This window comes from Paralichthys olivaceus, chromosome 3 (genome assembly GCF_024713975.1).
Source record: "Paralichthys olivaceus isolate ysfri-2021 chromosome 3, ASM2471397v2, whole genome shotgun sequence".
NCBI classification, from domain to species: domain Eukaryota; kingdom Metazoa; phylum Chordata; class Actinopteri; order Pleuronectiformes; family Paralichthyidae; genus Paralichthys; species Paralichthys olivaceus.
Window position 1 is genome coordinate 9,459,054 of NC_091095.1, and position 24,129 is coordinate 9,483,182.

Sequence of the window (24,129 nt, forward strand, 5' to 3'; positions counted from 1 at the left end):
TGTTTTCTGTAAAAAGGGAGAGAAATCAAAGTGACTGTAATCAGGTAATCTAGGATCCAAGTTCACCTTTAGTGCATCTATAAATTACAGATAAGGAAAGGGTTTATCATTTGACTTTATCATATTTTTAGTTTGAGATTGATACTGAATGTAATATCTCTACCAGATAGTTCAATAGTTCTGCTGGCAAGGAGTAGGCAAATTAAGAAAACAGGGGACAGTCGAGTTCTTCAGATTAGAAATTCAATTCTAGACACAGAGCAGCGTTACGAATGTCACCGCACTGCAAGCACGGCACCTCCTGATGCTCTGTTATTACTGCTCAGGATGGACTTTGTTCAGTCAGTCACCTGGTGTGAGGTGGCGGCTGTCTTCCACTGCCGGCCGCTCCTCTGCTCCTCTCTCACTGCATTAACAGCAGGGAGTCGACTTCCAAAGCCTGTAAAAGACACAGTCCATTAAGTCTCCTGCAGGACCCAGACACCACTCTGATTCATGAGGAGGAAGAAAACACACCACCAAGCTCTATCAAAATTTTAGATGTAGACTTCTGAAATGGGCACAGTAGTGATGACATAGAGAATAAAGAAATACTCAATTATCACCAAAAATGAGAACAATTGTGTGTGAGTATGTACTGAAATATAAATAGACGTACAGTAAAAAAGAAAGAATGTGGCGAGGTATGTACTGTATGTTGAGTGACAGACAGACAGAGTGTGTGTGTGTGTGTGGGGGAATGACAGACAGCGGATGTGCATTACTGCTTGTGTTGAGAGAAAATGAAAACAAGCCACGTGTTTGCTTTGTGCGTATTCCTACAAGTTTGCATCGATGTACAACGTCCTGTATAAATGTACATTCTTCTGTTCCTACAGAAAACAGTTTATATGAGTTCAAGTCTAACTAAGACCTGTTTAAATTGTATCTGTCAACATTGTGACAGCCACTTATTATGAGGGAAAAAGATTTTCATGAGAACTGGTTGTTTATTTTTGGCTTCTCGGAGTGAAGAGATGAGATTTATTCTCTCTAATAATGACTGAACGCTCAGCGTCACCCATCTCTGTAGCTAATTGTATTATCGTGGTCTGCGCGGTTCAAGTGTTGGCCGTGCATCATTTCCTTGTCATAACACTTCTGTGACATTTCCTCCAAAAATCTTTATTTCTTATCCGTTTTTATGTGAACATTTTATCAAACATATACCGAATAAATCCATCCACAATCTTCCACAACATGCACTACATTGCTTTGTGTGTTTTAAAGCTCGCCAGCAGGAGTGCACGCAGCATCTTCAGAATGTCCACAGTTGGTCGGATATTCAGCTGTGTTTTTTCGCAGGAGGGACAGAGGCAGAATCAAACTCATCCTCATCACATGCAATGCATCAAAATAATTGGCAGTGCCCAATTATCCTGTGATCCGTGCACAGGAGATCTGACGAGTCACTCTGAAATGAATCTGTAATCAGGCACCCTCTGGTATGAACCACAGATGTGACGATGGCATGTCAAAATGTTGGATGAAATGTACGGCAGCTCAACTGGCAGAATGGCAAGCTTCTTTTCAAATGTCACATTAAAAATCCACAGAAGAAAGATAACTCAGAGACAACAAGTGCAGCTTATGTGGCTGAATCAACTGTGGTGCAACAGCACTTCCTTAACAGTCAATTACAGCTGTGACCATTCATGCTCATGACTCTGGAGCCACTGGAACCGTGGAACAAGTAGCTGTTATACAAGAGTCACATTGATGTCAACATGGCTGAGAGTCAGAGGGCACAGACTACGTATAACCACATGTAATGCAGAGAATGTTTTCAGGCCTGTTTGAGTGGAGGAAGAACTCCTTGTGTGCTCTGGTTTATTTCATTGTGTTACAATCAGAGAGATACATTTTCTGTCATTAAAATAAGGATCAGCAGTAATATCCATGATTTTCTAGCTACCATGAAAAATAATACAAATGATACTTCTAGAGTAAATTATGTGGACTCCTGCTTTTTGTGTTGGTGGGAAGGAAAAGGCGAATAAATTGCAGGGTCCAGCACATAATCCAAGTTTCACTAAGTATTATAAGTATCTTCAAATACACTTAAGTAGTGTGCATCTTTACCAGCAAGGAAACATTTACAGCTAGTTTAGGGTTATAGTTGTGTAAACACCTCTGTAGCTGGCTGAGTTAAATTTGGGAGGCTGTGGCTCAGGTGGTAGAGAGGATTGACCATTTTTTCACCAAAAGTAATGGGTATATATGCTTTTTTTTTAAAATCTGGGTAGACCTGTTAAAAAGGAGAAGTTTGCCTATTTCAGTTTTTTGTGGTGCCTCATGTTTGACGTCACAAACGCACCAAATACTGAGGCGCTCTCTCACCTTGATGTCCTTCCAAATAATCATGTTCACCTGGGTGTCACATTTCCATCACTGCCTATCGGAGCCGGAGCCGATTAAAATTCTGTGTCTACTACAGAGTCATTTGACCTTGGCGTGAATGCCGATTGTATCTATTCCCATCGTAGAGAGAAGCCTGATGTTAGTGGGTGTTATTGGGTTTTTTATTCAAACACATCATCATCATTTTGTGAGTAGAGCCTTGCTATACCCATTGAGGTTAATGGGAATCAAACCAGAGACCATATCAATTAAGGCTCCACCACCTACCCCTGACCTACATGAGCTGCACTGTCTCTTCTAACATTTTCCAGTTATGGACACTCAGAATATTGACATACAGAAATGATAATGTCAAAACCCATGGATGACATGAGACATCAAGAAAAATGTTCAAACACTTCATGGAGGAGGGACATGGTGTTAGGTCAAGCTTGAGTCAAAGTACTCTGAACGAATACCCTCCAACCACGAAATGTCGTTGCTGTCAATCAGCGGCTGGATGAGATTGAAGTTGGCAGCAGCCATGTCACAAGGTGGCTCCTGTCTATGTCGGGTTTTCACCAGGCTGCTTCAAACAGGAACAAATAGTGAACACTGTGACAGACGGTATGGTTCAAATAACAATCGCTCAAATTGTGTCGGCCGCTACATGACTAATATTGAAGATAGGGACAGAGGAATCAGATCAGTAAAATTGGGTCTTTTAATATGTCAGAATCAAACATGCTGCTGCTCTTCAGAGTGACTTCTCAGTACATGGTTAGGTGTGGGGGTCTGTGGTCCAAATAAACCTCAACAACACTAATATTTGGATCTGACCATGGAAGATAAACATGTGTGCTTTTATGCCAATTAAGCTGTGCTAACGCACTGTCGAGCTTTCATCACACATTTGCCAATAAGCATTTGTAAATCATTCTTAGCGGAGGGTGTGACCTACTTGGAGGATGGGCGGCGTGTTTGCATCAGGATCGTCTAAAATGGACTTGATTTTTTTTTTTAAATGACATCAGAAAAACAAGGGTGCTGTTTAGACATGCTAAGCATGAGGAGTTGTATTTTGTAAGTTGCAAATACAAGAATATCTGGGACAGAAAGTGGAAAACAGATTTTCAGATTCACAGAGACGGTCATAAAAAAAGAGTTGGTGAGTGAATATGTAAAAATCAATGGCACGCTTTGATTTGTAGGTATGTCCTGATAAAGAAGTGAACATTTAACTTGTTTATTTCAAAATTCTTGCTGCTTAGATTTCATCACTCACAAAATAAGAGTCATAACCAATGGACTCAGTTGTTTGAGAAATAATTCATGTTACGCTCCCCCCTGACTACCATCCTTCTCTCGCATGTCTTCCTCCTCCACCTGCTCCTATAGTGGACAAAAAAAAAAAACACATTCATATTTAATTTAATTATACAGCTCTTGTTTTCTTAACATTTTAGCAACACAGATATATCATGATGTTGAATCATTTGAATCTATTGTGTCGGGCTGCTGTGGCTCTGACACACTTTCATTAGTGGCTGTGTTTGTGTGTTGAAGAGGTGGAAATAAAACTTGTTCCAACGTTGCTCTCATTCCAAGCCTCATCTAAAGGCTTTGAATCTAAATGCATAACGCAGCAGTTAACACTAATACATGTTATACATACAGAAATCTATTGAGACTGCCACTGTTTGACCCTCCGTCCGAAAACATTGGATTTTCTTCCAGCACATTATAAAACCCCATCTGAGATAAATGACAAACTCTGAGTTGCAGCGCCAGGGAGGCAGAGGCTACATCGGCTTATGCTTGAGCGAGCATGTAGGCCATATACGCCATGGATGCAGCACACACCCTGAGGTGAGTGGAGCAGAGCTTTTTTTTTACTTTATATATAAACGTCAAGTAAGCTTCACTGCATCCTTGTGACACAACCCCTGCCTCAGAGAGGAGTTAGCTCTGTGCTGAATAAAAACAGCCTAATATTAGCACGGAATATGGTAAACTGTTAAAAAGATAAACATAAACAGGATGTGTGGAGGTGTTTGTGTTGATATTATTTTATTTCAGGCGTGCAAATGTTGTTCCTAGATAATAATAACAATATTTGTATTGATAGTTCAGAAAATCTTTACAATAGATATTTTCTTATTCTATTGTTTTGCGGTTGGTAACTACTTCTACATATTTGATTATAGAAACTGCATCTTCCAACAATTTGGAAATTATCTGGTATATTTCTCAATATAGTTCATACTTTACAAAATATTAAATTGGGACAATTGACCCAAATGAAATGAATGGACAGAAATTTTAGAAAGATTATGTGATATTGTTCTTGCCCCAATCTAACATTACCTAGCCTCAATTCATACAAGAAACATCTTTTAGTGTTATGTCTTCATAAAAGTCTCTTATTTTTAAGATAAAGCTCCTTTAGAGGAGAATTTAAATTTCAACTTAAAGGTTCAGTGTGTAGAGTTTAGTGACATCTTGTGGTGGAGTTGCATATTGCAGCTGAATACCCCTCACTTACCCTCCCCAACATGAAAGAGAAGCTGTGGTAGCTTCAGTTGTCATAAAAACTCAAAAGGTGTTTAGTTTGTCCAGTTTGAACTACTGTAAAAAACATGGCAGCCTCCATAGAGAGGACCCGCTCCTCATGTAAATATAAAGTATTTAAATATAAACGGCTCATTCTAGGGTAAAGAAAACAACAATTGTAAAAATTTAGATGAAACACACTAGTGAAAACATCACTAGGATTATTTTATATTACATTTCTGCCAATAGATTTCACTTAAATCTTACACACTGGACCTTTAAACCAAGAACCAGTGCATGTTTTAGAACTATAGTGCCAGAAATTGGACATATAAATTAGAAATCAAATTGATTTTACCAGTTTGGAATATCAACAGATACATAAAACCCACATGGTCAACAAATGAACCAAACAGACTGAGGGAGACCTGGTTACTCTGTTCAGGTGATGCGACCCATCACATTTAGTTGCCAATCCTGTTTTCTTGTTAGATATCTGTGGTGAGATTAGATGTGACATTTGAATATGAATAAGAGTATCTGAGCTAATTATAACCCCTCATGTCACTGCTTCGTCAGCACCAGGCGACATTCAATGGAATCAAAAAATGCCTGGATGAGTGGAGGGGGAGGTGGAGGGGGAGGTTGAGGAGGAGGAGGATGGCAGGAAGAGGAGCGAGAAAGAAAGAAGCGAGGAGGGAGGAGTCGGAAGATCAATCCCTAGTTTGGGATTACGTGTGCTCAGATAACATCCTCCACCGTGCCCACCCCCATGGAGATGTGCTTCCTTTCAGGGTGAGTGTTTCAAGGCTGCACGGAGTGATTCCCTCACCAATCAACACACAGGTACACACACACACACACAAACACATACATACACACAAAAGCACCTTCAGTTATACCCTGCACCCCCCATCCGCATAATGCTGCTGGCCAAGTTTACACCTAGCTGTGCCGCCACGCTCTCCAAATGCGATTAGCGCTTATCTGAAGGAAGACCGCACTACCTTCACCATCGGGTTCATCATCATCACATCCATATTCATACTGTTCAAATCCCCTCTGGAGTAAAACTAAAGGGATTCAAGCACCTGAGTACACGTGGCGCTTAGCGGAGAAGGAAGGATTGTAGATCTTTTCTATTGAGGTCACAGCGCTGTATGGAAAATGTTTTTTCTCTTTTCAAAGGCTTCAGTGCCTGTGAAGAGACTCGCCATGGGAAGAAAGTGACAAATCTTCTCATGCACTGATGGACTGCACATAATGAGAACAATTTAGGGGATATTCAAAATGACAATAGGTGTAAGACAATCCTTGACAAAGTCGTAATCATCTGCATGTTTTGAAATATTAAATAGACTAAAATTAAATTTCTTCTTGTAATTAATGTCTTACTTATACAGGCTCATAAAACGTATGTGGTAAAGTATATATTTCTCTGGTCGTTCCAAGATGCAGGGCTTAAAATGATAGGTCTCTCCTTCACAGGGATCTGGTATAACATTGTTGGTCTTAATTGCTTGAGAGAGGAAGTAGCTTTAAGTATTCACACATACAGCAGGTTTCCTATATATAACAGGTCTGTACACACAAAATGGTTCCTGATAGATTTGGCCTTTTATTTCCACGCGCCATGTGTGGCAGCACTGCTGGAGACCAGTGGTTAACTGGAAAATGAGAAAACCACAGAGATTAATTGAATGTCTGTTTATTCCCTTCAACTAAATTGGGTCTTTCATGGTTGTTGGCTGAATTTGACAAACATTAAATTCTAACCTTTTTTCCGCTGTAATTATATTGCGGAAACTTTGTAAAACTGACACATGTGACTAACTCCATGTTTCCTACCTGGGTGTTACTAGTTGTGCTACCATCTTGCACCAAAGACATTGTTTGGAGCCAGAGTCTGCGCAGTAGAGGTCAGGGGATGGAGCCACAGTAGCGAGGTCCTGCCGATACATTGGCTTGACCATTCAAACGTCAGTCTCAGCTGTCAATCAAGACATTTCACCTTGCTTTAAAAGCATCATATAACTAATTAAAATGTGCATTTCAACACACTTCAGTGTGATCAGATCTACCTAACATAAACCATCTTTCAGAAAAATGGACTTTGACAAGTACTTTGATCTTATGTCCCTTTCACCAACACGGAGGAGGCTGGGTTTAGGAACTATTCTATGGAAAGCCACCAGGAGGCGATCAAGGCCCGTTGGCTTTCCTTTTGGGTAGGCATCATGCCGTCAATCTTTATATACAGTCTATGAATTTCTCATGTGGCTCCAGGTCAAACAGGAAACAATCACTAGTGATATGAATGCTTGGGTTTAAGTACAAGGTAGTATGAGGTACATTTGTTAACTGAAAGCCAGAACATGTGGTAAAAATATAGAGATCTCTTTCACTCTTCTTATTACACTTCTTCTCGGTCTGTTTAGTTTCTCCTTTACTCTGTCTTTCTATGTCACAGCTACAGCTCTTACCCTACTGTAACGAATGTTTCCCATCATCAGCCACAGAGACCTACCTTCAAACCACGGCCTCAACGGTTTTTTTTACCGCTTCCACCTCCTCCTGCGTGCATGTGTGTGTGTGTGTGTGTGTGTGTGTGTGCATTTTCAGGGTGGTTGGTTGGGTGGGCGGCCGTATGCAGCACACAGCTGCCAAAAGGGCTGTCGAAACCTTGATAGCATCGTCACACAGGAAAGTGGTTGGGGAGCTAGATGCTAGCCGGCGCTGCTAAACGTGGAGGAAAAGTGGAGAATTGCGGTTTAGTGCTAATCTGTCTCTTTGTGGATAAAACAGATGTTCAGCAGGCATGGGAACTCTTCAGACTTCTTCTCTGTAGAGGTCAGGAAAGCAGCAAGTCCTTATCCAAAGTTTATTACCACTACTAATTAGCCAAGATGGATTAACAGTCTGTGCCAAACCAGATATTCACACGTAGGCTTTAGGTCGCTATGAAAGAGAAGATGAAGTTACAGCAGTATAGACACACACACATTCACACTGTATAAATTATCATTTAGTGATAAACCCTGCATGTGTGGTTGCTTGGTGCTGTGTCATAATACGATACAATGAACAAAGTGATACCATGTCAAGATAGATCTGCAGTGTGGCTCTGTTCATGTATCAATGGAGGTAGATGTCAAATTTTGTTTTAGAGCAACCATGAAGCACCAGTGTTCAAAAATGTGTGGAAAAGACAAACCCACAGTATTGACGCATACTGAATAAGGACTTTTGGTCACAACGAAAAACCAACAACAGAACAACTTAATAGACTTTTAACAGAACGTTGTAAAGTGCATTAAACATTTCAAAATTATGTGCAATTGTCGATCCAAAAACTGGATTAGATTATACTACAAGAGCCCATCATCATGGTGTATGACTATTGTAAAGGTAGTCAGGTAAATGCATTGACAACATGTGCATTAATTCCCTCTACAATATAGTGGATTTAATTTGCTAATACTTTATTAATATAAATATTTAATTAATTAGTAGTGTTGTCCACTTTTGTGATTGATGAACTTTTCCTTGCATTCAAAGATAAAGTTTTGGAATGTAGAGGAATAGATACATCCACTCATTGTTAAATGTTTCGTAGTATTCACATTATTATTATATATATTACTATTTATTTTTATCATTTGCATAAACTAGCTACAGTTTTTTGTGCTGCTTCTATATTTGACTCCATAATGAAAATCTCCCTCATAAACTAAAGTCACCCTGACTTCTATCAAACTTTAATAATTATTCCTGAGGCATCAGATGCATATCGGTCCACAATCTAGTTTACCAATCAGCATATCTAATATGCTGCAAGTGAACTTTGTTCACACACCACATGTGTCCCTGTGCTCCAGTGCCATATCTCTCCTGCTCTGTTCCCTCACGCCACATCTTTCATCACTCCACATCCACAGGGGAAATGTAAAGCTTTTGGAGTAAATCAAGGCTTTCTCCTTCATAAACGCTTGTGCAATTAACTTAGCTCCTTCTCCCACTGATTTACAGCCGCCATGTTAGAGACTGGAGTCAGCCAGGGTTTCAAAAGAGAGGGTTAGTTGGCCAACTTCCCTGCGGCCCTCCCTCTCTCTCTCTCTCTCTCTCTCGTTCACACTCATACACACACTTTCAACCACAAACCCTGTACGCACACACACAGACTCATTCACATCTGCTTCTCTGAAAGGAACATGATGAGTGAAAAGGAAGAAAAGAAAAGAGCAGTGGGAGAAACGAAGAGGAATAATGGCCGAAAAATGGATGATTGAAAGCAGCAGCGCATATTGATCTGACATCAGCCTTCATAGAAAGGTGCAGATTCAGAGTCATAAAACTTGAGTAGTACAGAGCCTTGACAGATGATACGTTAACCACAGAGAAATAATAAACCTACTCTGGATTAAAAAATAATAATAAAAACATTAAAAAGTGATTGTGTTTCATTTTCCTTTATGATACATATGTGTCAAACTGACATATGTGAACTTTAGTCAAGTCCTTACATAAAACAAACTGTTCTGGCACCCAAGAAAAGAGGTGATGGCACAAAAAAACATCTGGTTGGTACAACTTATAAATCAGGGTTTATTTCCCACAGTCCTGGCCTCTGCTTTTGAGGAAGCATTGTCTTCCATGGATTTTATGTGTCTTCATTCTTTTGAAAATATTGTTGAAGCTCAGATACAGTATGTGGACACAAATAATGATTCAAATCAAAATGTTTAGTACTGTGGATTTAACCATCTATATTACATAATACAGCTGGTGCACAGAAAACACCTGTACCAACCCTATGAACTTTGAAGCTGTTGCAATACATTGTCGTGTGGCTGTGCTTCTTCTTTTCTGTCAAATATCCCTCTGACAGATGCTTTGGATCAACATCTGTGATAAACTGACAGCTGGTCCGATAATGCATGAATTCAGATGGGTGGAAGATGTAAGATATAAATTCCTGGTACAAAAATATTCAGTTTGATTGATGGCCATGTTGAGGTTTTGTGTTTAATACATTACAAATTAAACTGAATCAATCATATCTGTTGTACCTTGAAATAATGATTAATAGATCAGTGTGAATAAAGAGTGAATAGTCAGATAAGGCTGTTGCTGTAAAATCACATTTTAATCATGTTAGAGGCACAATGAGGCTGTTTGCACACTGGAAAGTCAGAACCAAGTTCAGAACCAAGGTTCATCCGGGGTTCATGTCTGTGTTACATTGTTCACATTTGATCTGGTAAACTTTAGGCACACATACAGACTTCCTGTCATCCTCACCTATGTGGGCAAGCATCTGAAGTTGATGTGTTGTCGACCTGGCTATTGCAATTACTACAGTTTTTAAAAAGTGCGTAGAAAAACATTAATCTTTGCATGTGAATGGAGAAAATGAATACATCGCTTCACTTCTGTTACCACTGTGATATTATGGTTACAACCAGCAAAAATGAAAATCTACAAGCATTCCTGTCTTTGTCCTCTATTGTGTGATGTTGTCTCAACTTCCTGCATTGGTCCAAAGGTGCAAACTACCCAAGAAAAAATGCCTTCACACTGCAAAAGATGGCTCAGTTTGATCCGGCCTGAGACCACCTCTCTTTGGCCAATAAAATTTTGGTCCATTGGTCTGGACCGAGTTCTGGGGCACCTTTCACTTCTGAGATTTTGATTCACAAGACAAAATGAAAAGTCCCAAAGTCCAGACCAAACAAAGTGGGAGTGAAGTCCTGCTGAAGTGTCCTTGAGCAAAAACACTGTAACATCCTACCTGTGCACTTGGATCGGTCGGATCAGGAGTGTCAGCCAAAGGGCTTTAAAATGAAAAAGAAACCCTAACGCAGTGAAGTCAGATTTGGTTTCATAATCTTAATCACAGTTAAACGTTGGAGTTTAGAGGCACGGCTGTGACAGGTTAAGAGTCTGACTCCGAAGCACCTTGGAAAATAGAGCGAGGGGGAAAAAGAGATTCTAAAGACATAGTTCATGCAAACTGAATTTTCATTCTACACTTGGGTAAAGGATTAGGATTAGAGAACATGCAGGCTCCTAGTCTTCTTATAGAATTAACAGGTTAATATTTCTACAGCTAGAAGAATACAGTGCCTCAAATTTTTTGTAGGTTATCGGCTATATAGTTCTACGCTCAAGTTTGCAGTGTGAACCCAGAAATCCAGTGATTATACACCTCCTATATTTTAAGGCTGAGACAGACCTGCGGGTATTAACTCGCTGTGTTTGCCGGTTCTGTGAAGTTCAGTCGAGTTTCAGCTGACAAGAAGGTGAGCAGACAATGACAGAGTTTTCATTTTCCAGGCAGTTTTTTTTTCTCAAATCCTTTGAGCGCTACTTTTAGACAAGCTTCTATATTTAGCACGGAGACAGTCATGATTTCAATAATTTATTCCCAAACTGGTCTGTAAGCATCGACTCTCGCATCCTTCCAGGGCTTTGTACTGTAGATGCGACCACAGATATCCCAGTTTGTCACAATACGACTCCCCAGAACGCCTTAGTTCCTATTTGCGACTCTGTCTATTTACTTAAATGCATTACAGACATATAGGCCTGGGCCCCTCCCAAAACCTACCCACATTTCCAAGCCCTCCCAACACACACTGTCTCTCACACACATGTGCCCCTGCAGAACCCCGGCCCTGCCCTTGTCTGCCGGCTGCACTGCTGCACACTGGCTCCTTTCTTCCAGGCCATGGATTGAGAAGGCTGGGGCGTCTGTGTGTATGTTTAGGAGTATATTGGTACATAAAGTGCGGGTGTGCTGGAAAGCTGGCGTAGATATATGTGTTTGTGTGTGAGGCTGTGGATCAAAGACTTCAGTTTTGTCTTTCATGTTTTTTCGAGGTGATTATGCCGTTAGTTTATGTACATGTGTGCAGAAGTCACAGACTGCTGATGGAGACTAAAGTGTGCATGACTATTGCATGTGACAGCAATAGGGAGGGAGACAGACGGATGCAGCGTGTCGTGATGTGTGTAGTAATATTCCAGTAGATGACCCCTCGCTTACCCCCCCGGTCCAACCCGCCATCCCTCCACCCTGCCCCGCCAGCAAACCCATTCACCCCACCCACATCCCCACCCCGCCACGTTTAGGCCAGCACACAATGTTCTCACCGAGCCTGGCCTATCATCTCCTGGTGCAGGGCGTCAGAATGGATATGATTGGTCGGGGTCAGTCTCAAATTATGCTTTCATTTTCGGCTGAGTTATGGCGAAGTAATGAGACAATGTTTTTAGTTCTCAAGGGAGTTTTTAGGTGCTACATGTGACATATTGTGTTTCTCAGAGTCAAGAAATCATCACTTCATGTCACAAACACGATGTTGTTACTCCTCCTCTCTGCTCCCTGGCTTTACTTTGATGACCCTGAAAAAGAATAAAAGCAGATTAGAAACCCTTGATTGAGGATAAACAAGTTCTGACATTAAATATTGTAACACTGCAGTTAAAGTATATCAGAAATGTGTTTTTGTTTTGTGTCACAAACCAGTTTTCTTTGTGCTGTAAAGCACATCAAATGGGATTCAGTGGTACGTAGTTTTTAGTGGAAACATGCTCACCTTGGTAATAGCTTCCTAATAGTTGTGTTTTCATATCTGATAACTAGAAAAGCACTGAGGGTGCACACATCCGTTAAAGCTAACATCCTGTGTTAAAGGTTAAGTTGTTTTTTTAGATGCTTTTTATCTTGGTTGTCTACTTCACATCTCAAAAACTGTCCATAAATAAAGTTGTCTGGGGAAAAAAGGCTGGTGTCTGTGCCCTCAGAGGAAGGAAATAATCACAACTAATTATTTTATTTGGGCAAATTAAATGATTTGCTGGTGTCCCTGTCTGTCACTGACCGACATGCCTGTGCTCTCACTGCATATGACTGGAGCCTTCAGCTGGAGAGTCATACGCTGCTCAAGCAGGGATGATAATCAGTTAGCATGCAAGTCACAGAAAAGTCAGCTTCTAGCTTTTGTCAGGCAGTGGATGTTCATGTTTTTTGGGGGCATAGCTTTGATGAGGGGGAGGCGTTTGCGTGCATTGATTGCATGTTTTGCATAAATTATGCAATAGCTTTTCAAGTATTACCAACTGCAGTAATAAGAAATATCTTTGGGTTACGGTGTTCCCCTCTGCAAAATTTGATGGAAATGGATTCAGTAGGTTTTCTTTAAATCAAACAACAACAAAACGAATTAAAAACAACATCTTTGGTGGAGGTGAAAACTTAACTGCAGAATTCAAGAGTTGAGCACAGACATAAAGAAATTATTTGTTAAGCTACATTTTGGTTCATGGGGAGAAATAGATCGATGAGTAAAAGTGTGAATACAAAGTATTTGATCACTGAGGACAAAATGATTGTTGTAGTTTATCATCCAAACAAAAATGCACAGTGAGACGCAGCGAGCCGCGGTGCTGAAACCCTGAACCTGAGAGCAGCCATTGCTTTCCACTTCCTGCACCACATGGCCACTAAATCACAGAGACAGGAACATAACAGCAGCTTACCCCTGTGTCAGCCCGAGGCACTGAGCTCTCTTTCCCTCCCTGCACCTTCACTTTGTAGCCCATGCCAAACACTGTCACCCCAAATCTCCCACTAACCTGCCTCCTTATGGCAGCGGTGCACACAAGATTTCCGCTGTGGCACGGCGGTGCCACACGCCACCATCTGTTTTCTGTGACCGGGCCACGTGGTGAGAGGAGAGGGACAGGCCGCCTCCCTCCCTCATCCGCTCTCTCTCCCTTCTTCATCCAAATCCTTCTTCCCTATGTCCCGTTGATCACCACCCATCACCCCCCACCCCAAAAATAAAATCCTCCTGATAATTTTCAAGCGATGAAAAGTCCCTCGGCGCTTGGATTTATGAACTCCTTTGGTAGCCATAGCAACCCTAGGCAACTTTGTATTTGAGGAGGGGAACAAGGGGGGGTGTGACGGTTGTGTTTGGGTGGGGAGGATGGTACTAAGATGTGTGTGTTTGGAGGGGGGTGTGGGGTTCTTGCGGAGAAAGGAGAGGTATTGTTGTGTTGGTATTCAGGGTGTCAGCAAACCAGAGTAATTGCTGGGTCTTTATAAAGGGGAAGAGGTAAAGGCTTGTCATGGGGGTGGTGCAACCAACTCGACTAAATACTCCCAGAACATGGCTGAAGGGAATAAACACCCTCTCTGTTTCTATTGCCGGTCGATGAAATTCATTTTTATAATTTGGCACGACAGTGATGGGTCAATTCAATCTGTATGGGAGCAAAATGAGACACGACGCTGCACCTTTTATTTGCCGCGATTTATCATAGCAAGCAATTTACGATCCTGTCTCTGCTTTTTAGGTGCAAAGAAAGAAGTTAGCCACTCACCCTAATATGCTAAAACCTCGGTATTATGTGTCACATGTAAATCCTGCAAACATAATGTATGTGATCTGTTTACCTTCTCCCTGACTGCGTATCTGCAGCTCACTCCAGGATGTATATATCTGCTTTCAGCCCCTTATCAGGCACTCGCAGTGTTCCCTGTAAAGTACAGACTCTGCCACTATAGAGACATATTTGCCATGAAAAGACAGAGTGAGAGAGAGAGGGAGAGAAAGGACGGGGGGAGCAAAATAGAGGGGGATGGAAAAAAAACTCCTGACACCTCAGACTCCACTTCACAGCCAGTGAAGGAAGAAAGTGAGCGAGCCGCTAAGCCTTCCCTCCCCACAGCCGCCTGCAAGGTGGAGATATTACCGTTCACATTTGGACAGATGTGAGGATCCCACTGTGGTGTGTTTGTGTATATGTGTGTATGCAAGGTTAAGGCCTTCAACTGTCACTGAGATTTCCATATAAGTCTATTACCGTCTGATTTTGCTAAGTAACATTTTTCTCCCACTCACAGTCTGACACAAAGATGACTTCAGAGTAGATTCAAAGCATATCTGTAAACACGTCCTTTATCCTAAACTTTGGGCAGCGTGTCAGTTTCTGTGTGGCTGTGGTTGAGGTAATTGTTTGCAAAAAAAATATAATAATCTCCTCCGGGAGAGTCGGACACTTGCTGGAAACAATGGACGGATGCTGGGTTTTATGTCTCCCGAATGGTCAATTTAGGGGAGACTGTAAATGGTTCTGTTCTGGTCTTATTTGTAAATGCACAGCTGGATTATTTCAGAGTGTGAGCTCCGAGGAGGCTCCATGATCGAGCTGCGAGGGGGAACAAAGCAAACATGCTGCAAGAGACAGGGGCCCTATTGGGTGCGATGCTGTGTACTTAGAGAACAGCAAGACCATAATGGCACAATCAAACATGACATGATCTTATTGCCCTCCAAATGTCAACTGCTGAGAGCAAAGATTCAAGACCTCTTAGTCAGAGAGTAGCCAAGCAAATAAGGAAAAACATTACAGCAGCTGAAGAGGCTGAAAACGCTTGTAAAATAAATAGTCAAAAATATAAACAGCTGCAGTCAGCATATGAACCGACATAGAGTGGATTTAGGAGGAAGTCTGAGTGACTTGTCCAAACCGTAGTCTCATGTCTTATGCACTTTTATGTTGCATTATATTTAATTATAGATCATACTGGGGCAGCCCTTAACGGCCCTGCTTGCCTCACAGGTAAAAACAGTTGAATAATTCAGGAGCCTGCGTGTAAGATAGGATGTGGTGTGAGTGCAGCGGGAGAATAAGCTCGCTGTTATTCAACCCTCTGCACCATCTTGCTGCAGGACAAAATGGATATTCAGCGAGGTTAAATGGCAGATTTTTTTTACAAGCGTGTGCCTCGCAGCATAAACTACCCAGGACATCTTTAAGGTATCCAGCAAGAAGAAAAAATACCGACGTTACGGTTAATGTTTTACTTTTAAAGCCAGCACCGGCCATTTATCTGACAATCAATTGTATCACGGAACAAGCTTCAGGGCATTAAACCATGTCCACGTTTTAATGCTCCACACTTTATTACAGGTTACCAGTTGACTGCTATTACTTTTCAGCCGTGCCCGTTACTGTTATCTTTTGTTTCATCATGTGCACCTAATATCTTTTTACACATTCGCAATTATGAGAAAGAAAATTGCAGGAGTAGCTATAAATATAAAACTATTCTGGCTACAAGGACGGAGCGAGAACACTCTTTTTTGGCATTTCTGTTTATAGCAGGAATTTATGGACTTTGGAACAGCCTGAAATAAATGGTAAGTCAGGTTGCATATAATTTCTGTGCTTCCTTAATAAATAATAAAGTGTTTTCTGAAAAATAACATACCATAACCTTCAAGGCTGAATATTAAGAATGAATGTTAACCATTAAAACAATTTGAGCATTTACAGAGTTCACATTTGAATAAGAAATTAGAGTTTCAACAAAAATAAATATAATTCAAGTATAATCTGACCTGGAATCTGTTATTCTTGAGAGAAAGTTGGACCAGACACAGCTGCTTCTTTCACTTTCATTAAATGACCATTACAGTGCAGAGGTTGTCTTTAATGATTTCATCTTTTGACTGAACCCTGATTTTATTTCCCTCTGCTGCCACCAATGAAACACGACCTGATGAAGTAAGGAGCTGCAGCTTCATCAGCACTTTCAAAAACTTCTTAAAACTCTGTTAAAAGCTGCTCAGTGATTTTGACATCGACCCGATGGTCCTCGCGAGTTGCTTTTATTTTATTTGACAAGCATCTGTGATGGGCTTTTGTGTGTAGATTTGTGTTGTGTGCTCTTCTGTGTGTAACTTTGTATATTGCAGAACTCTGTAATGTTTGACATTGTCCTGTTCTGACCTGCCAAGGGACTAGAGATATGAATTAGCTAGAGGCTATAATCTTGCACGGGGCATCAAATCTGCTGCTTTCAGACATGCACTGAACTCTGGATAATCTCCTGAAATTATGGGCTGTATGTGAGAACACAAATGTCTAAGTCAGTTGCAGTTCCTCCGGGTTGCCCCCAAGCAAAAACTCTAGTTTCTAAACCATGTCTAACCATTTCTAAACAAAAAGACAACAAATATCTCAGGATGAAAAAGAAGTGCCATGCACGTAGAAGATGATGAGGAAGATGTCAACTCAAGGCTCCAGTGTTGATTTCCTGTGAAAAAACAACACATCATCTCTTTATCGACTCCTCACCTGAATGCTCCAGAAATCTTTCTGTTGTTGTGAACACGTCTGACTGAAGAATCTCCTGTTCTGAAAACAGCTATGGTGACATTATGTATAAACTGCTCAATAGTAACTGTGAAATTTAAATAAATTAAAACTTATTTTAAACGACCTGTGATAAATGCTCTACTTAAACATAAAATATTTAACACCATGTCTGAATTGGGTTCACATGTATTTCTTTTCTGACTTTTGACCCAAACTTGAGAACTATTTTTGATTTTTTTTCAGGCACTTATTATGACACAGACAGATATTACCACAAAACCTAATAAAATAATATTTAGTTTGTCGTTATTTAATACCTTGACTACAGAAATGGTTTGACACCAGACTATTAGTAAATCTGGAATATACTGTAACATCATACCAGTAAAATATAGTCCCGCATAGACAAACATATCGTATACATCAGGGATAAAGTGGCATTTTGCTTTGTCTGCACACGTCAATACTGTAGGAATACTGTAGCTCTTTAATTTTACAGTGCAGATACACTTTGGGGGAAAATAGGCTACAGACACAATATGAGAATAAAGAGGATGCTTGTAGGAGCATTTTAATGTTCCCAGCTGCCGTCTCCACCGCCTGTGCTGAGAGGCAGCTTTGGATGCACAGCAGGAGTCTGCAGTGTTGTAGGAATGTGTTGTGTGCGTCTCAGTGGTTCCTGCTGAAACTTTAGAACCAAAAGGAAATCTCAGGGATTTCGTGCCATTGTCTTTTTGCAGACAAAATAAGCTGCTCCTTTCTGTCAGGGTCTGACAGGAAGACAAAAAAACACGTAGCTGGTGTTAGGGATATAACAATACTCCAGGTGTAAACCCAGGTAAGTCACCGACAGCATTTGGATATCGATAGATAGATAGATAGATAGATGGATACATAGATAGATAGATAGATAGATAGATACATAGATGGATACATAGATAGATAGATACTATAGATAGATGGATAGATAGATAGATGGATAGATAGACAGATAGATAGATCAAATAGATAGATCGATAGATAGTATGTTTTGCAAAATATCCACATTTGTGCCATCAGACATTAAAATGTGGAACAAAAAAAGAAGTGCGTGTCAGCATGTGTGTGAGAAAATAGAGCTTGTTGATGGGACACATAGTAAAGAGGAAGACATATAGTTGTGTGGGTGGAGTGACAGATATAGAAAAAAGAGGAAGAGAGAGAAGAGGGGATGCAATGAACAGGAAGCATCCGGAATGAATTCCCAGAGATGACCACGCATGGCTGGGCTGAACTGGCCTGGATCCGGGAGGAGGAGGCTGGGTTAAGAGGGGGAGGTGGAGAGGCTCCTGCACGTCCAGCTGGACAGAAAGTGAGAGACGAAAGAAAGAGAGAGAGAGAGAGAGAGAGAGAGAGGCCCCCGGGCACTGACAGGTGTAGCCCTCCACTCCAGCTGAGGCCTCACAGCTGACCTGGATCTCTGGGTATTTCTCCCTGCGTCCATGTCTCTCTCCCACTCGCTCTCTCTCCCCCTGTCAAAACACATGCTCCTACTCCGAGCGCTGCACACACGACAAGCTATGGTACGTTACACCATGTTCGCTAGTTCTTCATTTGATATGGCAAGTCTCCCAACCAGGCTGCAGCACAGTCACTATTCATCACACAATTAGAAGTAAAAAACGTCTGAGGAAGGCGGTGAACTTTTCCACAAGCAGGAACAGAGGATCAAACCATGAACACCATGGGTCTATGGTGGTGAGGTCTGTATCTGTCACTCATTAAAGCGTCTGTCTGAGGAATAGCAGAGAGACTTATTTTCATTTTCTTTGCCGTACAGTACAATGGCCAGCAACAGGAAGTAGGAGCAGACATGAAAATCATCTATAAATGAATTAAACAACCTGGACTCTCAGGCTAATGGGACACCAGAGAGTCGACCATGATGACACTCTGACTAGCTGAGTTAGTAAATCTGCCAAGAAGCAACAGTTCCCTTGTAAAACCACATTTAAATTCACTAGATCTAAATTGTACACACTCGTGAATGCCAGTCCCTCTTACTTGCCTGTTTCTTTTTCATCAAAATCCATGAATTCATTCTCTAAAATCGAATGGATTCTTCTTTGGCCCTCGATGTAATATAAAGTATTTAAATAAAGGTCCTTTTCAGGGGTAAAGAAAACGAACTAGTGAAAACATCATGAGGATTATTCTTCATTAAATTTCTGCCAATAGTTCCCTTTCACCTAAATCTTACACACTGGACCTTTAAAACAAGTCCAGAACTAACTAATTCCTCACAGCATTGGTATCGTTGGTGCTGATGTTTCTGATATTCAAAACCCACATTTACAATAAACTCAATTGCTTCCTTCCACAAAAGACCTTCAGTCAGTCAGTCTTTGCTATGAGGATAAAGGAGAAATTTTTCCACTCCAAAACACAAAGCTTCTAAAATAATGAGTAGATTTACTTACTCAAAATCGATGCTTAATGATTAGCTGATGTAAAAATGATACACGTTCATGAAATACTGCTCAGCCTCTTCAGGTAAAAGAGATCAGGTCCTCATCCTATCCAGTGTTGTAATATTAAGGCAATATATGTACGACACAGAATCATCCATTCCATCTTAAAAACTTTTTTTTTTACCAATTAGTGTTTCTGTCTTCATGCAGACCTCTTTTTGTCATGTGCTGTTACTTGAAACATCAACACAATTAAAAGTAACCAGGAATTAATTTAATTTGCTTCACTGGGTCGTTACGTGAGGCGACTCCTAACATGATGAGTAAATGACTATTCCAATATGACAAGTTAAAATGATAAGGTCAGTGCTGCTGAACAAAAGCAGGACAGTTTGCTGTCGTTCGACAAAAGACTAGATTACGCTCATGTTAAATAAACAATGAATTTGAGCGAGTGAACATGAACAGATTGATTTGCAGTTAGCGGCACAGCAATTAATCTTACACCGCAAGTGAGTGTACAGGGGGAAAAAAAGAAGACACGAAGACAGAAAAAGAAAATACAATGAGCACCATTGTGGAAGCAGCATTGTTTCATGCCATTGTCAAATGTAATGTACTGTACTTATTACAAGCTTTGTCTTTCTCCGCCTCACAGAGGGTTCCCACTCAGTTGTTGTAAAATTTCATTTCCTTATGACAATCTGGAAATTGGATAATTTTATTGGTCTCTCGTGCAGGAGGACGCCAACACTCTAAATAGGCAGATGAGTCCATGGTTAGTTTCTTTGGAAAATAACTAATCATAATCACAATGTCAGATTTTATTTTATTTGCAAGTATGTAAATTTTTTTCTTGTGTTGTTCCATTTGATTCCCTGAAAGCGAGGACATTCCTCTTGAGGAAACACGTCTGTACACACTTGTGTGAACATTTGGCACCAAACTTTGCAACTTTTAATACTTCGGAGACATGCCTTTTTTGTCTTAGCTGTGATAAACGCCTGTTTGGACAAACATGCAACACATCCTACACGCACACACATCCCAAGCTTCTCCTTCTCAACACACACCCATCTATCCAACCACACACACTCATGTGGATATTATCAGCGGTGCTCAGCTGAGGCTCCAGGCCTGTCCGGTCCCCACGGCGTTGCAGTGACCAGGGGAGGAAAGGCTTATCTCGGCCCCAAGCCCCTCCCTCGGCCCCATGCCTTGGCTCCGGGTGCTGGGAGGCAGATGCCATGCAGGCCCCCAGTGTGGCGTGTTTCTGTGGCCAGAGCGTATAGTGTTCAATGCTTGAGGGACAGGCTTTTGAACCAGACAGTCCATCGTGTGTGTGTGTGTGTGTGTGTGTGTGTGTGTGTGTGTGTGTGTTTTGTGCAGGCCACACAGCAGATGGAGGTACAGGCTTTTAGTATGACCAACTCCCCCTGGCTCACCTGGACCTGATCAGAGCATTTGGTACACACACTCTCTCTCTCAGACACATACACACACACACACGCGCACAGACTTAGCCAGCTGTACTCCCTGGATAGTAATAAATGGGACTGAATTATAACCAGGTGTAGTGTTATTCCAGGAAAATGTTCCCTTTAAATTCATGAGGACGTGATCAGTGGGAAGGGATGCCACACGACGATGAAGATGAGACGGTGATGATGACAATAAAGATTAGTGATGAGCCAGTGAGAGAACCTTTAAAAACCAAACGTTCATGCTGTTTTTTTAGGAATTGATTTCCCTTAATACCATTTCCCTCATGAGCAGCTGAAAGAATCCACCACCTCCTCACATTTACAACTTGTCCTCAGTGTCACACTGCAGCACCATCTCCATTCACCACAAACTATTTCACTCATTGAACCCGAGAGCGTTTCACGAGACGACAAAGGCGAGAACAGGTGCTTTTTTGGAGAGAGCGTCTGAAAAACTCCAATTGAGTCTTAAAGAGACGAGGTTAACAGCTCCCAAAAGCTCCTTTCGTCTCAGCGAATTATGCTAAGTGTTCACAAAACATTGGTCTAAATATAGGGCTGGAACGCGCCGCAGATTAGCCTGCGCACTGATGGTTCTATAAGACGGCAGCATGGAGCTGTCTCCCTCCTTTGACTGGCAAGGCTTTGAACCCCACAGCTCAAAATCACTCCGCAGTGTGAAAATATCAGCAAGTGTGTGTGTGTGAGTGTGTGTGTGTGTGAGTCTTCCTATTAGCCTGTCTGTGTATCCTCATACACAACCCGAGGAACGGATGGTTTTTCTGTGTTCCGTGCAAATCCTGTGTGTTCAAATGATGGGTTGAAATTGCTGGAATATAAGCTGTAAAGGAGCACTGCAGTGGAATGGAAAAAAAGATTCTCCTGGAGTTTATTCTAGAGCAAGAGCACCTTCCTCTTGTTTAAAGGTATTAAAGACAGATTTAGGTTTTGGTTACAATATCACACAAGCTTGCAACCCCCCGGAAACGCCAAACGCTTCCACTTGCTCAAGTCCTGTTTCAGCGAAGACTCTCGCTCTAATATTTAGTCTTTCGCTTTGATGTGTAATCACACATGCGCACTTCTACCACTCGAGCACAATGCATTCGCTGAGATAAAGTGACTGCAGTGTATGACCCATTTTGCAGATGCAGGGTTTTGCTTTTATAATGACGGAGTGTGAGCGACTGGAGTGTGTGAATGTACAACCAGCATTGTACACCGGGATGATGCAGCACGACGGGATTTAAAATCTTAAAAAAGAAGTGCTGGGCTGGTTTCTGGTTAAGAAAAAAAAAATGCTAATGTCACACGTCCAGTCTTAAAGCCGTTAGCCATACTCCCCCTGGGGCGACAGGCAAGACGGTACTGAAAGTGCTTGCAAGTAGCAAAGAAAAGAGGAAGCATCATCTTGGGTCAAAGAGAAACATTTTTTAAAATCTAGTGCAGAGGGTGTTGTGAAACATTTCATGTTCCTTAAGTGTGACGACATGACTCGAAACCTCTGAACAAACTCCTCAAGCATTTAATAATCATTGTTTCACGGTGTTGGGGGAGCGAGGTGGAGATAATGTTTTGTGTCTAGATAACGCATTTGCCTTATTCCTGCCGCGTCCCCATTAACGCATGAGACAAATGGAATGGGTGCATTGCCTTGGAGCCATCCAAACGAGGGTGTCTGCCATGAAGTGAAGGGAGGAGGAGGAGGAGGAAGAGGAGGAAGAAGGATGAAGTGGGGGGGAGTCCGAGTGCCACAAAAATCAGGGGAGCGGCTGCTCGGCCCTCACGGCGCCTCACGGCAGCAGTCAAGTGAATGTGAAAACAAGAGAAAGCTTTGCGGAATATTGATTTAATGCCGTAGCCCGAGCGGGGGGGGGGGGGGTGGTGGGGGTTGGAAGATGTGCGCTCCAGATTACTTGCGCTCTATTTCCCAACCATACAGAACCTTGAGTTCCTCTGCCTCCACCACACAACCTGAGAACCAGAGAGAGGGACAGAGAGAGAGAGAGAGAGAGACAGCGCTTTGTGTGGCGTTGTCCTCTGTGAAGTCCAACTGCAAAGATATCAATGCGGATGCAAAAAGAGGAAGAACAAAGATGACAAATGTAAAACATGTCATGCTCCCTTTTTTCTACATGTCAGAGAGAATATCACGGGATATGTTGTTGTCACTGCAGGACCAATAGGTTGCATCACTTCCTGTCATTTGCCTTCCTCTGCCCAACTTTTAAATAATGAATCAAGCTTCAGAACTCGTTAGAATCAAAACATACATTGTAAAGGTTCCCTTACGTTGCTTAGTGCGGAAACATTCACTATAAACCCGGTGGCCTTTTTAGAAGGAGAACATGTGTAGCATTGGTATCTTATACATTATCATCGGTGGGCTTTAAGGTTAGGGTTAGGGACCATATGAGACACAATGAGATGATTTATCCCTGCTCTTAAAGTCAAACATAACACTGCTGCTGTGTTTGTTACATCAAATGCAGACACACGTGAGCTCAGTTAACACAAGTATTTCCACAATAAAGTACTAATAATCTTATTATCTGTGCTACTTAGATAGAAAAACAAACCTCTGGAAACATTAATGGAAAGAAGGTAACAAAAGATGTAATTAATATGAAGCCTGAAATCAAACTGCCAGTAATTCAACCTGTTGTGTTTTCAGATGATTCTCCCGAATAGACTTCTCTTCACTATTAGTGTTGGAAACTTACACATCATATTTTGCCTTATTTACTTGAAAGTGTCCTCGGCTGCCAGCCACATGTAAAAGTTGGTGTGGACTCACCAGACATTCAGCCCTCTCTCTCTCTCTCTGTTTTTCATAGAGGAAGCAGAATGTGCACGTTCTCCTCACTGCGCTTTCGTGCAACTCGATGACGAGCGAAAAAAAAAAAAGAGACAGAAGATCTTTAGAACAATTTGTTACTTAATGCCCCCTCCCCACCACCGACCCCCCCTCCTCTGGCTGCTGAAAATTATGAACAGTGCGCCGCACTCACATTCTTGCGCACGGCCGAAGCGAAGGAGGCGCCTCCGCTCCCGGTGCTCTGGACCAATGGCGCGCAGGAGCAGCC

At 41.6% G+C, this 24,129-nt stretch overlaps 1 long non-coding RNA gene across 1 annotated transcript; it reads right to left on the reverse strand.

The window, feature by feature from the left end:
- Window positions 1–10,057: 10,057 nt before the first annotated feature.
- On the reverse strand, window positions 10,058–24,066 carry LOC138407182 (uncharacterized). The gene is made up of 2 exons (XR_011240590.1): window positions 23,841–24,066; window positions 10,058–12,339 (listed from the first exon to the last, which is right to left on the reverse strand). It is a non-coding gene; the product is annotated as an uncharacterized lncRNA (long non-coding RNA).
- Between the last annotated feature and the right edge of the window lie 63 nt (window positions 24,067–24,129).